The 22038-nt window shown below is 42.7% G+C and overlaps 1 non-coding gene across 1 annotated transcript; it reads left to right on the top strand.

Moving 5' to 3' along the window:
- The first annotated feature begins 21634 nt into the window (after positions 1-21634).
- Positions 21635-21772, top strand: LOC119945599. The gene has a single exon (XR_005456262.1). It is a non-coding gene; the product is annotated as a small nucleolar RNA SNORA7 (small nucleolar RNA).
- Positions 21773-22038: the final 266 nt, after the last annotated feature.

The following is a 22038-nucleotide window of genomic DNA, read 5'->3' as shown; positions in this document are numbered from 1 at the left end:
GTTCCAGCACTTGTGTGGTGTTACTGTACTTGCTGGAGTCTCAGCACATTTGGACTGGAGCTTAGTGCCAATATTCTGCCCTGATGGGTGCTAGAAAAATAGAGAGGTAATATAACAGCAAGATGATCTCTTGTGAGATTTCCCAGTTAAGAATAATCATTTCTGTAAAAAAGTAACGACATATTTTTACTTCAGGTTCAGAAATTCAAAATATCTGTGAAAAATTAAGTCTGTTTGAATTCACAGTATTGGATTCACCATGAACTGTGGAAAAAACACGGGGCTGAGGGTGAGGAGACGGGGATTCAAATTCTGGCTCTGCCACTTGCCCTGCTGAGTGACCTTGGGCAAGTAATTTCACTTCTCTGTTCTTCAGATTCCTCAACTGCAAAATGTGTATTAAATACCCATTCTCTCTTCCCTTGAGGCTTTAAGCCCCATGTGGGACAGGGACTGTGAAAGATCTGAATGGATTGCATCTCTCCCAGCACTGAAAATAGTGCTTGGAACATAAAAAATGCTTAACAAATAGCACAGTTATTATTATTATTAGGTGAATTTCACCATAAGTGGCTTCTTCTTCAAGTATGAAGGATAGATACTTAAGTATAGACATACTATATTGGATTCATGATTGATAATAATAATAATAATGATGGCATTTAAGCGCTTACTATGTGCAAAGCACTGTTATCAGTTGAGTCCCAGATGACCTTTAATGTGTTTAGACCTGAGCAATCCAAGAATTGTGCTGCCATCTTTAAGTGGTGACCAAAGCTGAATGTTGTGTGAGACTCGTTATTTTGGATCATGTCAATGCTGATGTTATCACAATATTATGGAAAACTCAGAAATCTTGAACAAAATCATAAGAACAGTCTATTAATTAATCCATGGTATTTAGTGAGCACAAGTATTGTACTAAGCTCTTAGAGAAGAGAAGCAACACAGTTTCTCTAGATAGGACATGGGAGGAGAATGGATGACAGCAGGCTACCCAGGAAGCTGCTGTATGGAGCACATGTTTAGAAGGGGCACATGCAACCCTGGAGGGAAGCAAAAAAAATTTTAAAGACATGGTGAAGCACAGTGTGACATTTGCAGGGGACTTTGGGAGGTCTTAGCAGCAGAAAGGCCAGCCTAGGGGGCAGAGATCGAGAGAGGGGTTGCTCTGGCAAAGCAAGGGCATCCTGAAGCCAGGCCACATAAGGAGGCCAAGTAGAAAACACTTGATGTAGAATAAATCTACTGGCTCAACAAGGATTTATCTTTTCTTGTAAACAGCGCAGGAGAGAGTGCTGATCCTGTGTCAGTCTCTTCAGCCATCATCATCATCCTGGATAGAGCACTGGCCTGAGAACCAGAAGGACCTGGGTTCTAATCCCAGCCCTGCCATTTGTCTGTGGTGTGATCTTGGTCAAGTCACTTAATTTATCTGTGCCTCAGTTCCTTCATCTGTAAAATGGGGATTAAAACTGTGAGTTCCATGTAGGATAGGGACTGTGTCCAACCTGATTAGCTTGTATCTATGCCAGTACTTATAACAGTACTTGACACACAGTAAGCACTTAACAAGTCATCATCATCATCATCATCAATGGTATTTATTGAGTGCTTACTGTGAGCAGAGCACTGTACTAAGCCACTTTCACAAGAGAGGATAGGGCCTCACCATCAGTAGTTTCCTCTTTGTATTCAAAAGGGTGTGTGTGTGTGTGTGTGTGTGTGTGTATGTGTGTGTGTTTGTGTGTGTGTGTGTGTGTGTGTGTGTGTATGTGTGTAGAGGAGAAGCTAAGTACATGTTCTGTGCCCACCAAGAGTTCATTATCTAATGGTGCAGGTATGCTCTAGGAGGCATCTCAGCATATTTGAGAAGCTCATGTAGACTGAGAAAGATGCTAATTTTTCTGTTCCCAAGTATAAGCAAGATTCAGGCTGCTGATTGGACATTTTGAGAAATTCATCTGGACAAAATTATGTCAGCTTTTTAGCTGGTTGTCTCCACCCCCTTTCACACCCGATATCTTGGGGTGCAAAATTCACACTGTCCTTCAATTCTACCTTTCTTCTCTTTTGGGAATAGCTGCTACCACAGGTTCAGTTTACCAAACTTTACTTTTTTGAAAGGTCAGTATGTAAATGAACCAACTGGATCAATGCAAATAGCAGTAACACATTCTGTTTCAAACCTCACACTTTAAATTTCCCCTTTCTGTATTGGATAATGAGCCATATTGTAGGTAGCTTCTCTCCAAAGGAAAAAAAAGATATTAAATACTAAATACTTAGGATATCTAAATAAACAGAAAACTAGTCTGTAGAAATTTACAATAAAATGATTCACAAAATTAATGATGAGATTATCCAGTACAGTATTCACAAAATGTAAATACAATATAAACACTAAGTTAAACGGAACAAAATGGAAAGGAATCAGAGAAAATAGAACAAACCCTCAGATTTCTTGAGGGAATTTTCTGTTTCAGCAAAAGGGAAAAACTTCTTCATATAAAAAATATTAATTCTGCTGGCAACAATCTGTGTTCTTTAGTGTCTTGATTACTTGGCAATCTTAAGGTTGAGTTGCCCGAGAAACTCCTAATTTAGCTAATTTTGCTATTACAGGGTTGGTGGGTTTTTTTTTTTTTTGGCTTTGTGATAGACTTGAACTGAGATTTTGGCTCCATGTTTGTTGCTGGTACAGAAAACCAATTCACCTATCCCTTTCCGTTAGTCTGCATTGAGCAGGGCATGGAACATTTCTACCAACTCTTATATTGTTTTATTGTACTCTCCCAAGCGCTAAGTGCAGTGCTCTGCAAACAGTAAGCACTCAATAAATACAGTGATTGATTGACTGATCAGATATTGTACTCCCAGTGAATCTGAACTTCAATCAAGTTGGTATTTTTTGAAGACCCAATGCATGTGAAACATCGCTTAAATCACTTGAGTGCCAAAGAAGGAAGAAACACATTCCCTGCTCTCAAGGAGTTTACAGTATAGTGGGGGAGACAGACAAAAATAATTTGCCAGTAGTGGAAACAGGGAGAAGAATAATGGAGTCACAGGAAGCAGTACAAGTGAGCAGGCATAAATACCCAAGTACTGAGGATAGACATAAAATACATTAGTGGTAAAGGAACTTGGATTTAGTTTGACCAGTTTCCAAAGGGAAGGTATTTATTTTTGCTTGTAGACTCCCCTGGGGAGGGGAAATGGAGAAGGCTGCATATAGGGAAAAAGCTTCCTTGGGAAGTTTGCAATTTGTTCTTCCTCCAGCCCAGCCTCATTGGACTCCTGCACCAGCTCTAGAAACAACAACATCTACAGTGGCTGCTGGCAACGTCCCAGGATACTGGCCTCCCAAATGCCTGTAACATCTCAAGTCTTGTGTCAGTCATGCAGAGTAACATAATGACATCATATTTATATTAATGTCCATCTCCCCTTCTAGGACTGTAAACTGGGTATGGTCCACTAATTCTCTTGGATTATACTCTCCCAAGTGCTTAGTATAGTGCTCAGCACATAGTAAGTACTCAGTAAATATCACTGATTGATTGACTGGTTGATCACTACATACCATTTTGCAGAACCCTTTGACCGTTTCTCTGGGGTGATCCCAGACCACTTCTTGGTCCAGAGCTTTTCTGTTCCCCTCCCCATTGGACTCGGCAGCAGGAGCGGAGGCAGAAGGAGGCTGGATACTGAAAATGAAAAGTGTTTGGTGGCATATTTGTCCCAAACAGGGAACAGACCAGCTGAAAACTGGGCTACCCCATACAAATTGGACAAATGGCCACCATAGCAACATCTTCCTCAAAGAGGATAACAGACCAACACGTTTGTGTGCTTCAGTTCTGAAGAAAGTAAAAACAACAAAGAGATTTTATTTTCCCTTCAACGTTATCTGCTGCGGAAAATTTTCATTTGGTAAGCGGGACCACCGGGAAAAGTCCTTTGTGAGAATTGAGGGCATTTTTCTGGAGTAGTCTTCTTTAAAGGGTAACAGGATGAAATTTTCCCAAGGATAATAAATGAGATTGCAGGCGTCGAATATATTAATCCATGCAGCAGCAGCTGCCTTGCTGGCTGTTAGAGTGTGCTTGAATTCTCCGTTTGGGTGAGACAGCTCACATGAGCATGCTCTTAGTGAAAGAGACAGCTGCTGCTGCCATTGCCACTGCAAGTATTAATACTTAGCAAACGGCCCCTGAGTAAACAAAATGCTAGAAATGAGTTGACGGCTTGAAGTGACATCACACAGCAGGAGTCGGAGACCAAGCCGGAGAGTTTTTTTTTCCGCGGCCTAGTATGCGACAGCCTCATGAAGGATCTTAGGACCAGCCCCAAGATGGCCTGGCGGGGGAACAGAAGTTCTGCCCTCTGTTACCTGAGGGGAGTTTATGAGGGCGAACAGGTGAATTACTGAGGTGCCACCAATGCTGCTTAGGATTGTTTTCCTGAAAGAACAGGCATCTCACCAAAGTTCAGTTTGTAACCTTCGCATGCTGAGTGGCGCTAGAAGTTGGTTCATCACCTGAGATGTAGGGATCAACCATTCAGTGGTATTTATTGAGCTCTTACTATGTGCACAGCACTGTACTAAATTCTTGGAAGAGTACAGTACACAAGAGTTGGTAGACGTGTTCCCTGATGCAGGGGGAGAGACACTTTGGCAGCGGGGGTAGGGGCTGTCACGTCCCTTTGGGGTAATTCACTGAGTCTTTTCAGTGCAAATGATCTTAACTGAATAGTTTTAATAACAGTGTGGCCAAGTGGAAAGAGCCCGGGACTGGGAGTCAGAAAATCTGGGTTCTAATCCCTGCAGCTCTGTCACTGGCTTTGGCAAATCACTTAACCTCTCTGTGGATCAGTTTTCACATCCATAGAATGGGGATAAAACAGATTGTGAGCCCCATATAATGTAGGACTGTGTCCACTTTGATAATCTTGCATGGATGACCTTGGGCAAGTCAGTTAACCTCTCTGCATATCAGTTTCATCATCCATAGAATGAGGATAAAACAGTCTGTGAGCCCCATATAAGGTAGGAGTGTGTCTGATCTGATAATCTTGCATGTACGCCAGCATTTAGCACATAGTAATCACTTAATAATCAGTGTAATTTGGGAAGGGTAAGATCCTTGTGGGCAAGGAACATGTCACTTCTTTGTTTTGTGCTTCCCAAATGCGTGGCACCATGTTATTATTATTGGATGCTCAATGTATATTACAACTAATCATTTTTAAAATATCCCTATAATTAAGAATGATCTAAATCCTCATCATCTCCTGGTATTATATGTATGTTGAAATTAATACCCCAAGTAGACCATATTTTTCAATTATACTAGTACTTTGTATACTCAGTTCTGCTGGGTGTGTGTTTTCATTATGCGTTTTGGTGCTTAACAGATACCACTGTAAGTATTATTCTTATTCTTACCAGAGAAAGAGAATGATCACTATTTGCATTCTCCTCCAAGAAGACAGGTTATCCTGAAAGGTCATGGTAGGGTTGGTATGGCTCCCGAAATAATCTGTAAGTGTGGTTCTCTTTTGCTTTAAGGAAATTTTAGACTACGTAAAGGAGGTTGCCAGTTGCAGACCTCTTTCAGAGACTCAGGATTCATATCTCAATTTAACATAGGCAAAATCTCTGAGTAAGTGGTAACCTCGGGATAGTAATAATAATAATAATGATAATAGTAGTTTTTGTTAGGCACTTACTTTGTGCCAAGCACTGTACTAAGCCCTGGGGAAGATACAAGATCATCCTGGCCCACATGGGGCTCAGAGTCTAAGAAAGAGGGAGAACAGGAATTGAATCCCCATTTTGCAAATGAGGGAACTGAGGCACAGAGAAGATAAATGACTTGCCCAAGTCAAAGTCTTTCCTTGATGGTCTGCATTTCATCATTCCCTGGGAGAAGGTATTAGGAAAGATAAAAAAAGGGGATCTGATTCTAAATTATTTCTAGACCTTTCTACCACTCTTAGATTTAAAGAAAGGAAAATAAGTGAATAAAGCAGTGTGGTTTAGCAGAAAGAGCATGGGCTTGGGAGTCAGAGGATGTGGGTTCTAATCCCGGCTCCACCACTTGTCTGCTGTGTGACCTTGGGCAAGCCACTTAAGTTCTCTGTGACTCAGTTCCCTCATCTGTAAAATGGGGATTAAAGATTGTGAGCCACATGTAGGACAACCTGATTACCTTGTATCTACCTCAGCGCTTAGAACTGGGCATGGCACATAGTAAGCACTTAACAAATACCACCATTATTATTAAATATGAGGCACATCCTTGTTCTAACAGCCTCATTTCAATGACATCCCAAAAAAGGAGAAAGTCTCCATGTAGGGCACTGAAGCAGAAGAGCCACAAATCTCTGGCTCTCACAGGTGGGGGACTTTTAGAAATAATAATAATAATAATAATGGCATTTATTAAGCACTTACTATGTACAGAGCACTGTTCTAAGCGTGGGGAGGTTACAAGGTGATCAGGTTGTTCCATGGGGGGCTCACAGTCTTAATCCCCATTTTACAGATGAGGTAACTGAGGCACAGAGAAGTTAAGTGACTTGCCCAAAGTCACACAGCTGACAATTGGCAGAGCCAGGATTTGAACCCATGACATCTGACTCCAAAGCCCATGCTCTTTTCTACTGAGCCACGCTGCTTCTCTAATAGCTGCAGGCCTGTCCTTAAAAACAAGGGGAAATTACTCTCACTCTTTAATTTTTTCAGAAGCATTTATTGAGCCCCTAACATGTGCAGCACACAGTACTAGGCACCTAGAAGCATACGATAAGGGTAAAATTACCCTTAAAAGGGTAAAATAAGGGTAAAATTAAGGGTGGAGTTGTAAGTTTCTTGTGGATAGGGAATATCCATGTTTCCAAGGGAGTAGTTCAGTGTGAGGGACTGGAATTTATTAGGTTTTTACTGTATGCAGAGCACTGTACTAAGATGGCTGGGAAAGAGGATACAAGTGGGAATTAAATATGGAATCTGTCCCTTGGGTGACCCCCAATTTATGAAGGGGTTCCCAGTCTACACAGGAGCTCACAATTTGTGAGTCTTTAGAAGATGCACAGGAGATCCCTACAGACAGACCCAGTCTTTGGCCTTGAGTAGCTTAGAGTTCCAATGGGAGAAACAAGTGGAGTCAGAGTCTATAAAGAGAAGTCACTTAACTTTTCTGTGCCTCAATTACCTCATCTGTAAAATGGGAATTTAAATCCTCCTCCCTTCGTTTAGACTGTGAGCCCTAGGTGGGACAGGGATTGTATTCAACCTGTATCAACTTCAGCACTTAGAACAGTGCTTGACATAAGTGCTTAACAAATACCATTATTATTATTATTATTACTGATGGGATGATGTGATGCGGTGAGGTGGAGAGTGGTTGGAGAAGACTTCCTGTAGAAGGTGGCTCTTCAGGAGTTCTTTGAAGAGGGACAGGGGGCACCAGGCCAGAGAAGGGTGTTTGCTATGGTTCAGAGACAGGAGAGTAGTATAGAAGGTACAGATTTGCTTGGGACGAGTGAAGAGTGTGAACCGCAAGCATAGTAAGAAACGGCAGCAGAAGAGAAAAACGGTCCTGTCGTTGCCGTTTGATGCCCTCCAACAATTTCTGTCTACACTGACATCAGTGAAATCAGTCCAAGTACTGTGCAAGAGATGACTCTTTCCTACAGGTGTAGTTTGGAAAGCGATTGAAGCAGCGAGGCATACTGAAAAGAGCATAGGACTGGGGGTGAGGAAAAATCAGTTCTGTTCTGCCCCAGTTTGCTCTGTGACCCTAGCAAAGTGCTGAGCCTCTCTGTGCCTGTTTCCTCATTTATTTGTAAAATAGGGATAAAATACCATCCTCCCAACCTTAGATTTTCCTGTGTCTCCCTCAGAACGTGTCATATAAGCACTTAATAAATACCATGATGATAATTATCTTTTCCAACCAATTCAGACTTTCCTTGAGAATAAATGTACAATCAAACCACTAGGGAGATTTTAATGATTTGTAGTTTTTATTCCTTTCTGGATGTTTTTGAGTGAAAAAAAACTTCTAAGGGAATCAATGGGATTTTCATCAAAACGAAAGTATCCTGGTTGATGATATTAATAAAAGTTTAGTTGAATCAGAATGTTGCCTCCAAAATGACCCCTTCTCCAGTCCAGAGAATGTTACTGGCCAGAGACAGGCTTTCCACTCTCCAGCTGAATTTGCACTAAACTAGGGATTCAGCAAATAGTTTCCAAAGTGCTTAAACCATGCAGTGCAGTACCCACGCCGTTGTGGTTGTGTTTTCTCACAATTACTATGCAAGAGCTGCACTCCCCTGCATAAATACAGTACAAGCCTTAACCCTAATAGAAGAACATACGGTATTCTCAGAGTAAATTTAAGATGTACCAATTCCTTAGCACAATATTTGACCAGGAGATGATTTACCAGAGAAAACCTCTCCTGAGCTGTGACCTTCACCAGTCTCCAGAGGACTGTTAATAAAGAAACTTTTGCTGATCAGTAACCCCCGGGGGACTCAAATATTATTTTGTTTTTCAGTGGTGAGGATTTCCCACCCCGCACAGTACGTTCCTGAGCAAATAGGGACATATCCTAATAAGAATAATAATGGAATTTTTAAAGTGCTTACTATATGCCAAGAAATGTACTAAGTGCTAGAGTCGATTCAAAATAATCCGGTCCCACATGGGGCTTATAGTCTAAGTAGGAGGGAGAACAGGTATTGAATCCCTATTTTGCAGACATGGGAAACTGAGGCACACAGAAGTTAAGTGATTTGCTCAGGGTCACACAGCAGGTAAGTGACAGAACTGGGATTAGAACCCAGCACCTCTGCCTCTTAGGCCTGTGCTCTTTCCACTAGGCCATGCTGCTTCTCTGACACCCACTTTATATATATGGTATTTGGTAAGTGCTTATTATGTGCCAGGCACTGTTCTAAGTGCTGGGTTAGATAGAAGCTAATCAGGTTGGACACAGTCCCTGTCTCTCATGGGGCACCCAGTCTTAATCCCCATTTTACAGATGAGGTAACTGAGGCACAGAAAAGTGAAGTGACTTGCATAAATTCATACAGCCAACAAGTGGCGGAGTCAGGATTAGAACCCAGGTCCTTCTGACTCCAAGGCCGGTGCTGTGTTCACTAGGCCATGCTGCTTCTCACCAACATTGTGCCCCATTCTAAAATATTGGGTTCCTATACAGTCCAGCAGCCGCTCACCAGCGTCTGTCCTTCTAAACTCCACTTTGAGGTCTCTGGAAGCCATCATTCTGTTGAGATGGCTGGGGAGAGAGGATGGTCATCTACTCCTCACTACTGAGTTCATGAGGGAGAGGCCAGAAGAGTCTGTAGAAATTGGGTGTATGAACCTCTGGATCCTTTCATTTTCAGAGGTGAGAAAAGGCCTAAACGTTATGTTCCTGCTGTCTCCCCAGGGTGGGATGGGCAGCCTCCAGTCCCACCAAGGGAGGGAGAATTGTAAAAGGGGATTAGAGGAGATTTAAAGAGAGATGGGGAGAATGGGGAGTTGGGAAATGTCACCCTGCAATCAAGAAAAACAATCACAAAGGGGAAGAGAGTCTGCCAGCTGCTCCTATCAGCTTCATAAAAGAGCCTCCCGGCTGTTCTCCGAAGGCCCCGGACTGAGTACCATAGAGGCGAGGCTCCACTTCCCCTGAAGATGCCAGAGTCACATCACACAGTTCCAGTGCTTCTGGAAAAGGAAGGAGGGAGGGATAGAGCACAGGCCTGGGAGTTTAGACGGGATCTCCCTGGTATGGATCCTGAGGGGAGATAGAATGAAATGAATGTGAACCATCAATCAATCAGTAGTATTTATTGAGTACTTACTGTGTGCAGAGCACTGTTTTAAGAGCTTGGGAGAGGACAGTACAACAGAATTAGCAGATACGTCCCCTGCCCGTGACAAGCTGACAGTCTGATGTTTAGGGATGCAAGGCTTTTGCCTCAGGCTTACGAGTTCTTTGTGGTTTCATCCACTGGCAACCCTGTGAGCTTTACTATCTTAACAAATCCCATCGTTTTCCCCATTCCGAGCACGTTGAATGTTTCCAAGGAATAGAAAGGTCAATCAGCCAATCAGTATTCTGCTCAGGGTACTGTACTAAGCTCTTGGTAGAGTACGGTAGAATTAATAGACATGATCACTGCCCTCGAGGAGCTTAAAATCTAGTGGGAGAGCCAGACACTAAAATCATTTAGATAGGAGAAAGAAGGAAAAGAGGGATAGATAGGTAGGCAGGTTTAAGTGATGGGGGATGGAAGGGTATGTACATGGGACTTTGTGAGTATACAAGGAGTAAGTAGGAGTCATGATATTTAATTTGAGGTGTTGGGGCTGAAATCTTTCCCTAATAAGATCTGCTGATTTTACCATTTGGGTATAAACTTTGTGGGAACTCAGAACACAGGCAAATGTACTCCGGATGCCTGCCTGGGGGAGAGGAGAACGCCAGCTGATGTCAGGAACACCATAGCCATTTGTGACTTCTCAGTGTCCATTATAATATCTGTCAGTGTGAGCGGAGCCAGGGAGGAAGGTTAACAAATTAGAACACTAATCATTTTCTCATTTCCAAAGGAAATCTTTTCCAACTTGTCACTTGGTGGTGTCCTTAGGAAGATTAGCTACATGCAAAGTTGGAACCCTTAAAAGATGTTTTTATAAATGATCAGGATTCCTTCCACTGTTTTGCATTTAAATTCCCCAACTTTAAATTTTCATTAACAGCTAGAAATGGATGGTGACTCTTGTAAACCTTGGGAAGTCTCTCTCATTGTTCCCCAACCTCCCGTTATATCCCACTGCTCCAATTAGAAACGCTCCAGGGAGCAGTCGTCTGTCCTGTGAGGGGAAGCCTTGGCCCAGAGTCTGGAAATCTGGGTCCCCTCCCAGACGCCGACGACTAGTTGTGGGACCGGGAGGCACTTATCATCAGGGACCTCAGTTTCCCCATCTGTAAAACGGGGATGAGAAAGCCCGTCTCTGCCGGCCTCACGGGGACTTTGTGGAGCATTAATGAAAGACTCTGGAAGAAGCAATGTGTCCCCCCTGCAAGAATACCAGTATTTTGAATATTTGTATGGCCTTTTGACACAACCCTGGGACAGGCTCATGGGTGAAACATTTACTTCTAAGCGTGTGACTCCAAAAACTGTCAAGGAGAAGAGTGACATGAATTTTCCAAGGAATTGGGAGTTAAAAAGACAGCTTTTTCTGCAACCCAGAAGGTTGTTTGGCTTATCTATATATGATTTTCCATTCCCAGATCCTTAATCTAAGGAAGAAATTCATAGTTCAGTGGGCAGAATTACATTTAGTTTTTTTTGGTCTTTGAATTCTTTATTTGAGAGGAAAAGATATAGTTCCTCCACTGTCAACGCTGGTTCACTTAAGGACCAACCATATATTTCTCGGCATTTTGTTTGGTCCAGTAGAATAATCCACTTTATTAGAGACTGCTAATAGAACTGGGTATTGGGAAATTTAGGGATCATTATACTCCTGGAACTCCATATAACAGCCCCATAATCTGTATTATTATGCAAATACGTGAATGGTGTTTTCATAAATTTGAAGTGTTATTCTTGAAAGACAGTGATTCTTTTAATAACTATTTTAATTAATTTTAACTCCTAAGTAGTTATAATGGCTTTGCTTTGTTAAATCACAACACAAAAATGGTGACATACACAACATGAAAATAAATTCATTTGCTCATAAGCATAATCGTAGGAATACGGCTACATTTTTTTTTTCCCTAAAGCAAAGGCATAATTGTACATTCTGCCCAGAGTAAAGGGAATTTGATATGATAATATAATGCATAGTATAACTGGGTTGTCTCTTAATTTGCAACTGAAAACAGAATTATCTATTTTTTTTATAGCCATGGCAGTAGAAGGAACATGACTTCATATCCAGAAAACTTGCTCCAAATAGCACTATTTTCATTCAGGAATATAGAAAAAAATCACACTTTGCACACTGCACACACGCACGCGCGCGCACACACACATACAATTTGTAATTGCGGCGTGCGTTAAAGCCTGTCAAAGCTCCAATTTCCAATATTCTAATGAATATCAAAAGAGTCCTGCACTTCTGACTTTGACAAATTGCAGATGCGGTTTTATTCATTAAGAAGGGCTGCTAATGTTTATTTAAATGCAATTTACTGTTGCATTATTGATTAGCTACTGCAAAATTATCTTACAAGGAGCACGCGTGGCAGGAAGATTTCAGGTTGAGAGAGGATTTATCTAGGGAAGGCCTGCAGGCTTGATTTAGGCCCCAGGACATGAGAGTTTTAATTTATCTAGAAAGAAAGGCCTGGTGGAAGGTTTGCTTTGTTTGCATTTAGACAGCAGATGAAAGGGGTTTTGATGTTGAGCTGGGAGAAAATGGCTGCCACTCTTGTTATTCACACAGAGGATTCGGCAAAAGAGAAAAAAAAATCTATTACAGGGGCAAGATAAAACAAGTCTTTTCTCCCCCTCAAATCATTTTCAGAATCGGAATATATGCCTCTTGTTATCTTCCCAAGGAGAAATAATAAAGAAAATGTTGGCCGTTATCTAAAATCTCTGCTTAAAAATTCCATTCTGCTTTTATTCTTATCCCTTCACTCTCTATGTTGGTTGCATGAGCTTTATAACAGGGTGGGCCCATGTGAAGTGCTTGGAAGTGTGAATATAACCTTTAAGGGAAAACTAATGCTAAGCGTAAAATGTAGTGACGAAACCCGGATGTAGACTCTTTCTGGCAAGGTGGAGCAGGACCATACGCAATGGTCATAGAGTCCGTTTTAGCATCTGATGTTCTCTTTTGATTCTGAAGGTCAGACCTTTGTACCTTAGAAGAGGGAAATGTCTAGTCCCTGTTTATCGTAGCCCTCTTCACCAAGAATAAGTGAATTATGTAAGCCAAAGTCACGATGCTGTCCACCCTGACAATTCCAAATGCAAATACAACAGCCCACGTCCGTGTCTGTCTGCGCAACACAAAAGAAGTAAAGGCACGAAGAAGTGGGGGAAGCAAACCCTAGGAATTAGCGAGTTGAACCCTCAGAAGGAAACGCTCATTGTAGAGCTGGAACGGACTGTGTCCGAAGAATAATAATAATAATGATGGCATTTGTTAAGTGCTTACTATGTGCTTTGCACATAGCATTGTTCTAAGCGCTGGGGAGGTTACAAGGTGATCAGGTTGTCCCACAGAGGGCTTTCAGTCTTTATCCCCATTTTACAGATGACGTAACTGAGGCACAGAGAAGTCAAGTGGCTTGCCCAAAGTCACACAGCTGACAGTTGGCGGAGCTGGGATTTGAATCCATGACCTCTGACTCCAAAGCCCGTGCAAGCGTTTGTGCCCTGAAGAAAGTGGGTCTTAATCCTCTCACAACCATGAACCTCGCTCGATTGCCTAGGAAGGACCCGATCCTGACTGGGTATGGACCAGTGGGGACGGGCACTTAAAAAGCGTTAGCGGCAACCTTTTTGTTCTTGCCGTGAAATACCAGTTCGTAGTAAAGCTGATGGGAAAAGTCAGTTTTAATATTCTCGTGGACGTTTTGGATGTTTGGGGACTCTAGAATTCTAGGATGTTTTTTCTTCAGTGAGCATCCTCCTGGTGGACTGGGAAAATGACTCAACTTGCTAGTAAATCCTCTGGACCGGATTCTGTGTGAAATCATAGCATGCATCGATCTTTCAAAACGCAGGGCAAAAAGCAGCGTGGCCTAGAGGAAAGGTCACTGGCCTGGGAGTCGGAGGACAGGGTTCTTATCCTGGCTCTGCCACTTGCCTGCTAGGTGACCTTTGGGCAATTCACTTCACTTCTCTGTGCCTCAGTCTCTTCATCTGTACCTGTTCTTTCTCGCACTTAGACTGTGAAACCCTTGCAGGGGACAGAAACTGCATTGGATCTGCTTACCCCTGCGTTTAGTACATGACTGGCACAGAGTAAGTGCTTCGTGGCTCGATGGAAAGAGCATGGGCTTGGGAGTCAGAAGTAATGGGTTCTAATCCCAGCTCCGCCACTTATCAGCTGTGTGACTTTGGGCAAATGGGGATTAAGACTGTGAGCCCCACGTGGGACAATCTAATCACCTTGTATCCTCCAGCGCTTAGAACAGTGCTTTGCACATGGAAAGCGCTTAACAAATACCATCATTATTATTATTATTATTAACAGATATCACCATTATTGTTATTTTGATTAAGATTATTACTATAAGGAAAGGGCACTATAGAACATCAGCCTTGACTGACCCCACGTGCTTGCACATGACTGTTTCTTCCGAAGTAGCCTCACGTTCTATCCAGACAGGCTCCCGTGGATGGAAGAACATTCCCTGATACCCTAATGACATTCTATCTAAAGCACCTTAGTGTACCAGGTGCAAAGTATTCAATCCAAAAACTCTATTGCTCAGCTGCTCAGCTCCTCAGCTGCGCACCAAATATTCTACAAAAATCCCCACAATATTTTGGACATCCTGCTTGGAATCTGAAACACAGAGGACTTCCTTGGTGAAAGTTGGGCCCTCAAATGCAAGTTGCAGCTGCAGCGATGAAACTTTTTCTTTCCTTCGGGACTTCCACCGCTGGCGAGACCAGGAGGTGACTTGGGATCATTTCCAACTTGGGAAACTTGGGATCATTTCATTAAAACTAACATGTGAAGGTTAATTCTGCACCCCACATTTTCCAGCCTGCCTGAGTGGTATCCTGCCATCAATGTATTTATAAAAGTCAAAAGCTTTGACTCATAGTAGTTCAACTCGAATGACTCAATGGCTGTTTTTTTCGATGCCTTTCTCAGTTTCCCGTTTCTCTTTTAGCTAATTTCCTCCTCTGCTCTGTTCTCAAGGATCCTCTTTGCTATTTTCCTCTTCATCTTCAGTTCTTGGCAAACAGCATAACACTTCAGAAGAATACTCAACTGCAGAACAAGAGCAATTAAAAAGTAAGGCAAACCAGATGGGGCATTTTTCAAACCCACTTGCGTGTTGGTCTATTAGAGAGTATTAACAACTTCATGTCTCTCCAAGACGAATCTGGGTACAGATTTGGGCTTCAGAGTAAAACCACAGGGAACAGGAGATCAAGCAGGCGAGCCTGCAAAAGAGATTTATTTAAAATGCTGTAAATGAAACATGACTCGGTAAATTATGCTCGTGCTCTTATTAGGAGAAAGAGAAATTTGCTACTGCAGACTGCCCTGCCTGTAATCTCGCCGAAATCTAACTTTCCCACAGACCCTAAAGTTCTTCCTTCTCAAGCTGTCTAGAGAGAAAATGAAGGGAGAAAATTGTCGAGAGAAAGTAAGTTCTGCCAAGAAGCCCAGGCCTTAGCAACTTCAGGGTGAGTCTAATGGGAACCAAGCCGAGGAACTAAAGAGAAATGTTAACTGCCTTTCTCCCCCATTTTATAGTCTTCCCTTGGCCTGACGACAAGTTGGTCCTGCCTCTTAAGGGGAATCGTTGTAAGCTGCTGCCAATTACCTTATAGGAACTGTGCTCTAAATGAGGGAATTGGTACCTCTACTGAAGTCGGAGACACAGTTTTTACCATAATGACCCATAATTGTGTCCTCATTCAATTACAGATGTGCAAAATAGCAGTGTAGACAGCCCACTAATAGTTGTCATGATTCTTTCCTGACCCCAAACACTTTGGGAGTAGTGGTTATCTATTGTTATTAATAACAATAATAATAATAAGCGGCATGGCCTAGGGGATAGAGCACAGGCTTGGGAGTCGGAAGGACTTGGGCTCTAATCCTGGCTCTGCCACTTGTTTGCTGTGTGACCTTGGGAAAGTTACTTCACTTCTCTGTGCCTCAGTTATGTCATATGTAAAATGGGGATTATGACTGTGAGCCTTATGTGGGACAGGGACCGTGTGCAACCCAGTTAGCTTGTATCTACTCCAGCGCTTAGTACAATGCCTGGCACACACTTAACAAATAAGCATTAAAACTTAACAAATACCACTGTTAAAATTTAATAAGCTTAATAAATACCATTAAAACAAAAAATAACTTGAAACATTGTAGGTTGAGGACTGCCTGTTTTCCTTTTCTTCTCACTTTTCATGGATTCCAGCATTTAAGTATGGCAGGGTCTTAGAATTTACTGGCTTCAGGCTGACGTTTGTGAACAAGTGTCAGCGCTTAGAACAGAAAACAAAAAACTGGCGTGTTTTAAGTAGGTGCTTAAAATTACCATTAAATAAAGAAAACTCTGACACCTAGGGTGACCCTTCAGAATGAGCTGGGAATGATTCTGGGGGAAGGAGATGCCATTCTTTTGTGGGAGAGGGCCATTTTATGGACCAAACCACATTTTTGCACTCTGGTGGACATTTGGAAAAAACCCTTTAAGTGGGTAGAGAGGATTGAGCATGAGAGGTTTCACCAGGAAATTTGGGAGCTCCCCTGTCCTCGGCCCTGCCTCTGAATCCGTTTTTGGATCTGAGTTTCTGGCAGCCATTCTGGCCCTTTGCAAACTGCCCAACACGTCAGTTACATCCTAAGCAGAACTCAGACAAGTGGCACTGTGTGAGGGAGATTATTACTGGATTAGCTTTTTTTATCATCAATCAATCAATGGTATTTATTGAACACCCACTGTGTGCAGAGCACTGAAGTAAGTGCTTGGGAAAGCACAATGCAACAGAGTTTGGTAGACACGGAGCTACTTCCCGTTCCTCTCATATCTTCACCCCATAATTCTTCTTAACCGTGAAGTCTCTCATTTGGTCTCAAGGCTGTCTCCTTCAGGCTGATGACTTTCCTTCTCTCCTCAGATAATATCTTCTGTTTCTCACCCTGGCGCTCCTCACACTCCATTTTAGTACAAGACTCAGGGTATCATTTCTCTTTCATCCCCTCACCTCTGGGTTCCTCGGTTTCTCTTCTCTGCTAGGTTACTGGTTTCTCAGTTTGACCTGATCAGAGCCCTTTCTCTGTCCTGAAGCCCCACCATTTTTTTCCCCACAAACCCCCTCGCTCCTGTCTCCCAGGCCAAGCCCCTTTTCATCAGCAGGCAGCCCCCAGGAGTCCAACAGCTGTTTGGGTGTCTTTGTTCCAGTATTCCCCCTCCTCCCCTTTTCCCTCCCCACCATTAGTTCCTTCTGGAAATTTAGCCCCTGATTGGGAGTGTCTGTTCATACATTGAAAGAGACGAAATCTAGTTTCTTGAAAATTGATCTGTTTTCTTTTCCTTCGGCGAGTCCCCTAAATCTAATGTTTTAGTCACTAACGTTTTTACCAGTAGGATAATCTGTCGTGAAATTGTGTAGGAGTTTGAACAGCATTTTGCAGGTGGCTTCACCCCCCTCTTTCTGCCACCTTACTTCTCTGCTGTGTCCCCAAGTGGAGCTTAGAGAGGTCCATCCAGCTATTAAGTAAAGCGTGAAAGAGATATTTTCTTCTACTCTCTTTCCCAATGAAGAAAGCATTTCACTTGTCCTGCATCACTGATCCTCCCCAACCCCCACGCTGAAGTGTTTCGAAGACAGGCTGTTGGTGCCCAAGCTTGGGAAGGGGCCATTCAGAGGCATCCTCTCTTTCAAGACACTGACCTGAAGTAGTAGTTTCTGGCTCTGGGTGTGGATGGATTTCTCATCAGGAAATTTACTGACAGGAAAGAGTGTGTGTTATTTGATCAACAAATCAGATCTTGCCAGAGACGGCGGCTCATTTTACAGAGGTAATTTGTTATCTCGCAAAGGTTCATTTTTCATAACTAAGCATAGGCACCCAGTTTGTCACTTAAAGTACTGTAGAAATTATTTTTCTTTTGGGGTGGCAGGGAAGGTTTGTGTGAGAACTGGAGATTTTCTTATTCTGTGTTGTGAGGGTAAGTGGGAGATTCTCATGGACCCGATACCACTAGAGATAAACAGGTTTTTGTGGGTTTTTTGGGGTTTTTTTTAATGGAAAGTTGGCAGTGGGGTGACTACTGAAAGAGAGATCCTGGAAAACATGTCTTTTGCCATTAAATCAATCTCTGTGTGGAGCACTCCACTAAACACTCAGTAGAATACAGTAGAGGTAGAAGACATACTCCTTGCCCTCAAGGAGCTTATGTAGCATTGCAGTGTCTGATGTGATGGTTTTGTTAATTCCCAAACATGCCATGTAAGAACATGGCATGGCAGCTCTACCATCCCAAGTGGCATCCATTCAACAGCCACACTTAGCATTTAGGTCTATACCCTTACTCTTGGCACATGTGCATTATATTGGGAGTCAGAGGACAGGATTCTGATCCCAGCTTCACCACTTGCCTGCAGGGTGACTGTGGGCAAGTCACGGAACTTCCTTTGCCTTCGTTTCCTCATCCATAAAGTGGGGATTAAAATACCTGTTCTCCCTCCTATTTAGACTGTGAGTCCCATGGGGGACAGGGACTTTGACCAGATTATCTTGTATTTACCCCAATGCTTAGTACAGTGTTTGGCATGAGTAAGTGCTTAACAAATACCACAATTATTATCATTAGTATTATATTCCTGATTTATATTATACTTTTTTATCTACTGATCTTTCCAAATTTCTGCTGTCAACAGCTTGAGTGGCTTCTTTTGCCTCCAGCTAGACTCAATTCTCCCATCAGGTGGAATTTATGGTTTTGATAAACCCTGCATTATGGAAAAATTGCATTATAGTATGTGTGCCTTGACACGCCACTTCATGTTTTCTCCAGTTGGATGCACACTGTTAGCGGACATTCCCTAAATCTATATCTGGAACAAATAGTGAAAATATGTGTCATGGAAGAACTTGGTGTATTTCTGAATGGCTGGTGTCTCTCCAGTCTCACCAGTTAGATTCACAGCTCCTTGAGGGCAGGCATTTGTATCTCAGTTGACCACTTCCAAATGCTTACTGTAATTCTCTGCACACAGTAGGTGCTTAGTAAATATAAAAAGGAAAGAAGGGAAGAAAGGAAAGAAAGGGAGAAGAGGGAAGGGAAGGGAGGAAAGGGAACGGATGGGAGGAAAGGGAGGGAAGGAAGGAAAGGGTGGGAAATGAGGAAAGGAAGTAAGGGAAGGAGAGGAGAGAAGGAAGGAAGGAGAGGAGGGAAGGAAGAAGAAAGAAAGAGTAAGAAAGAGAAAGAAAGGAAGAAAAGGAGAGAAACAAAAAAGAGAAAGAGAGTGAGAGAGAAAAAAAGAAAAAGGAAGAGAGTAAGAGAGAAAGAAAGAAAAAGGAAGAGAGTAAGAGAGAAAGAAAGAAAAAGGAAGAGTAAGAGAGAGAGAAAAAGAGAGAAAGGAAGAGAGTAAGAGAAAGAAAAAGGAAGGCAGTAAAAGAGAAAGAAAGAAAAAGGAAGGCAGTAAGAGAGAAAGAAAAAGAAAAAGGAAGACAGTAAGAGAAAAAGAAAGGAAGAAAAAAGAAAGAAAGGAAGGAGGAAAGAAGGGAAGGAAGGCAAAAAAAGACTAGGGTTTGATTTAAGTTGGAAGTCAAATCTATTCCACAATAACTGTCATGGAGACTTGCATTCTTGACAAACAATCTCTCTTTTTGATTCCTTTCAACTGCAAAAGTTATCCACTTCAAAACCTGGTCCTGAAGTACCAATTAAGTGCAGCAAAGACAGGGCAATCTCCCCAGAGGCTCTCGGGACCAAGTCCTTGTTCCTTTGACCAGTAATCTCCCGTTTTGAAGCATGACTGTACATCACTGGCAGGTTTCTCTGACACAAGCTGGATCAGAGACCAGTCTCTAGCTCACCTTCAGCAGGAAAAGCAACTCACAGACCTCCTCCCGCTCTTGTTTGTGCAGACACACAACCACATACATCCTCCTGCCCCCGCTCAACCCATTCACCAGAACTGAAATGATGCAGGTTGGACTGGCGTTATGAGGGGATCACTCACTATTGAATGGAATTTCTCTGTTCCATTCTCAACCCACCACCTGAGAAGTGCTAGATTATGACTGAATAATAAACTCAGAGGTGGTTCAGTAGGCCAAAAAGCTTCCCATTGTCTAATGTTACATCTGTCTCTTTAGGCAGCATCTCTAAGGAAGGCAAAATTTGAATGTACGCCTGTGTACTAACACTTTCTGGAAACTGCACAGCCTCCCCCATTTTCTTTTTAAATAAAGGCTTTCTGTAAACGGTTCACATAACCAGTTATTTGGCTTGAAATAGCCTCCCCATGAAAATGCCTGCTTTAATGTCAAGTCAGGGACTAGCAAAGCTTTGCTGTAGTCTTAGTGTCTAGCAGATATACCATAAATTTAATTTCATGGCAAAGTGAAGTCTATTACAGAAAATCAGAAAGAACTCCCAATCTCAGCAAGGCCATCTTTCTTTTTTATTGAGTCTTTTTTGTTCTGCAAGCCTTGTCCGCACCTGCCAGTACAAAGGGAATCTTGGTTGAAGCACAATGTTGACAAATTAACCCGCACATACGTTTCCAGGATTGGGGTGGGGGACAGTGAGGGAGAGACCACTGTACCATTGGCTGCATTTCCACCAAAGGACCCCGCTTCGGTTACAAGCTCGGTGCTATTAGGCCTGAGAGGACTCAGGTCTGCCATGGCCGCATGCTTCACTCGTGGAGCCAGCGGGCCAGAGGGCCGGAATTGGGCTGTTAACGACTTAGCAGTCTCATTAAAGTTTCGGAGAGGCAGATAAAGGGCAACTGAGCCATAACAAAAATTCCTTAATTGGTGTTTTCTATTTGTAGTTCTGTGGTTCAATAAATTAATTAGAGAGCTCTTGGGTATTCTGTACAGCATGGATTCGCTGATGAAACGGCTAGTAATGTTCCTCTTTCCTGATCAACTCTACATTCCTCCCTGCTACTGAAAAGAGAACTGCTTTCTGAGATACATTTCTTGAGCTCTGCTTGGATGTTGAGACACTGTTTTCAGTGCCTCTTTAATTCCTCAGTGACAGAAATGGGAGTCGATCTTACTGAATTTGCATGGGGACAATCCTGACATGATCCCTGGTGATCGGGATCTAAAGCCAAGTTTTTTTCTGTCTCCCCCATTTGACTGTAAGCTCCTTGAGGATAGGGATTGTGTTTTCTACCTTTACTGTACTCTCTACACACTTTTTAAAGTGCCCTGCACACAATATATGTTCAATAAATGTTATTGATCAGATAAGTAGGAAACAATTTCTGAGCAGTGGTCATATTGGTCTGAGCGGTTGAAGAAGCAGCTTGGCCTAGTGGAAAGGGCACGGGCCTGGGAGCTAGGGGAACTGGGTTCTAATCCCACCTTCCCCATTTGTCTGCTGTGTGACCTTGGGCAAGTCACTTAACTTCATGGTTCCTCAAGTTCCTCATCTGTAATGGAAATTCAATACCTGTTCTCCTTTCTACTTAGACTGTGAGCCCCATGTGGGACAGGAACTGGTCCAACCTGATTAACTTTTATCTACCCCAGCACCTAGAACAGTGCTTAATACATTGTAAACGCTTAACAAATACCTCAAACAAATACAAATATATTGTGTGGCCTATGGAAGAGACCAGTGAGGTAAGGGAGAGTGGTTGTGATGGTAGTATTGTTAGCTTCTACTTAGTACTATGCACTGTAGTAAATCCCCTCTCAGGGTCACACCTGGAGAGTTTCCAGTATTCTACCAATCTTGGGTAAGGGAGGAAGAGTCAAGCAGAGGCCTATCCATTCCATTCGTAGCTTGGGCAACGGCTAGCAAGTGGAAGGCAATCTGCTACAAGTCAAGTCTCACCCATGCTGGGCAGCAGCGGCATGGGAAAGAGTCGAGGGTGGAGACTAGAGTTTACTGCACAGAAGACAGTAAACACTTCCATATTTTTACCAAGAAAACTCTATGGTTACACTGCCAAAATGATTGCAGATGGAGAGAGGGGCATTCTGGGAGAGATGTGTCCGTGGTGTCGCTATGGGTCGGAAATGACTCAATGACATAAAACAAGCCAAGACTGTAGTAAATGCTCAGCAAGTACAAAACAAAGAAGTGGCAC

This window comes from Tachyglossus aculeatus, chromosome 25, assembly GCF_015852505.1.
Source record: "Tachyglossus aculeatus isolate mTacAcu1 chromosome 25, mTacAcu1.pri, whole genome shotgun sequence".
In the NCBI taxonomy this organism is placed as follows: Eukaryota; Metazoa; Chordata; class Mammalia; order Monotremata; family Tachyglossidae; genus Tachyglossus; species Tachyglossus aculeatus.
This window is presented reverse-complemented; position numbering and strand designations above follow the sequence as displayed.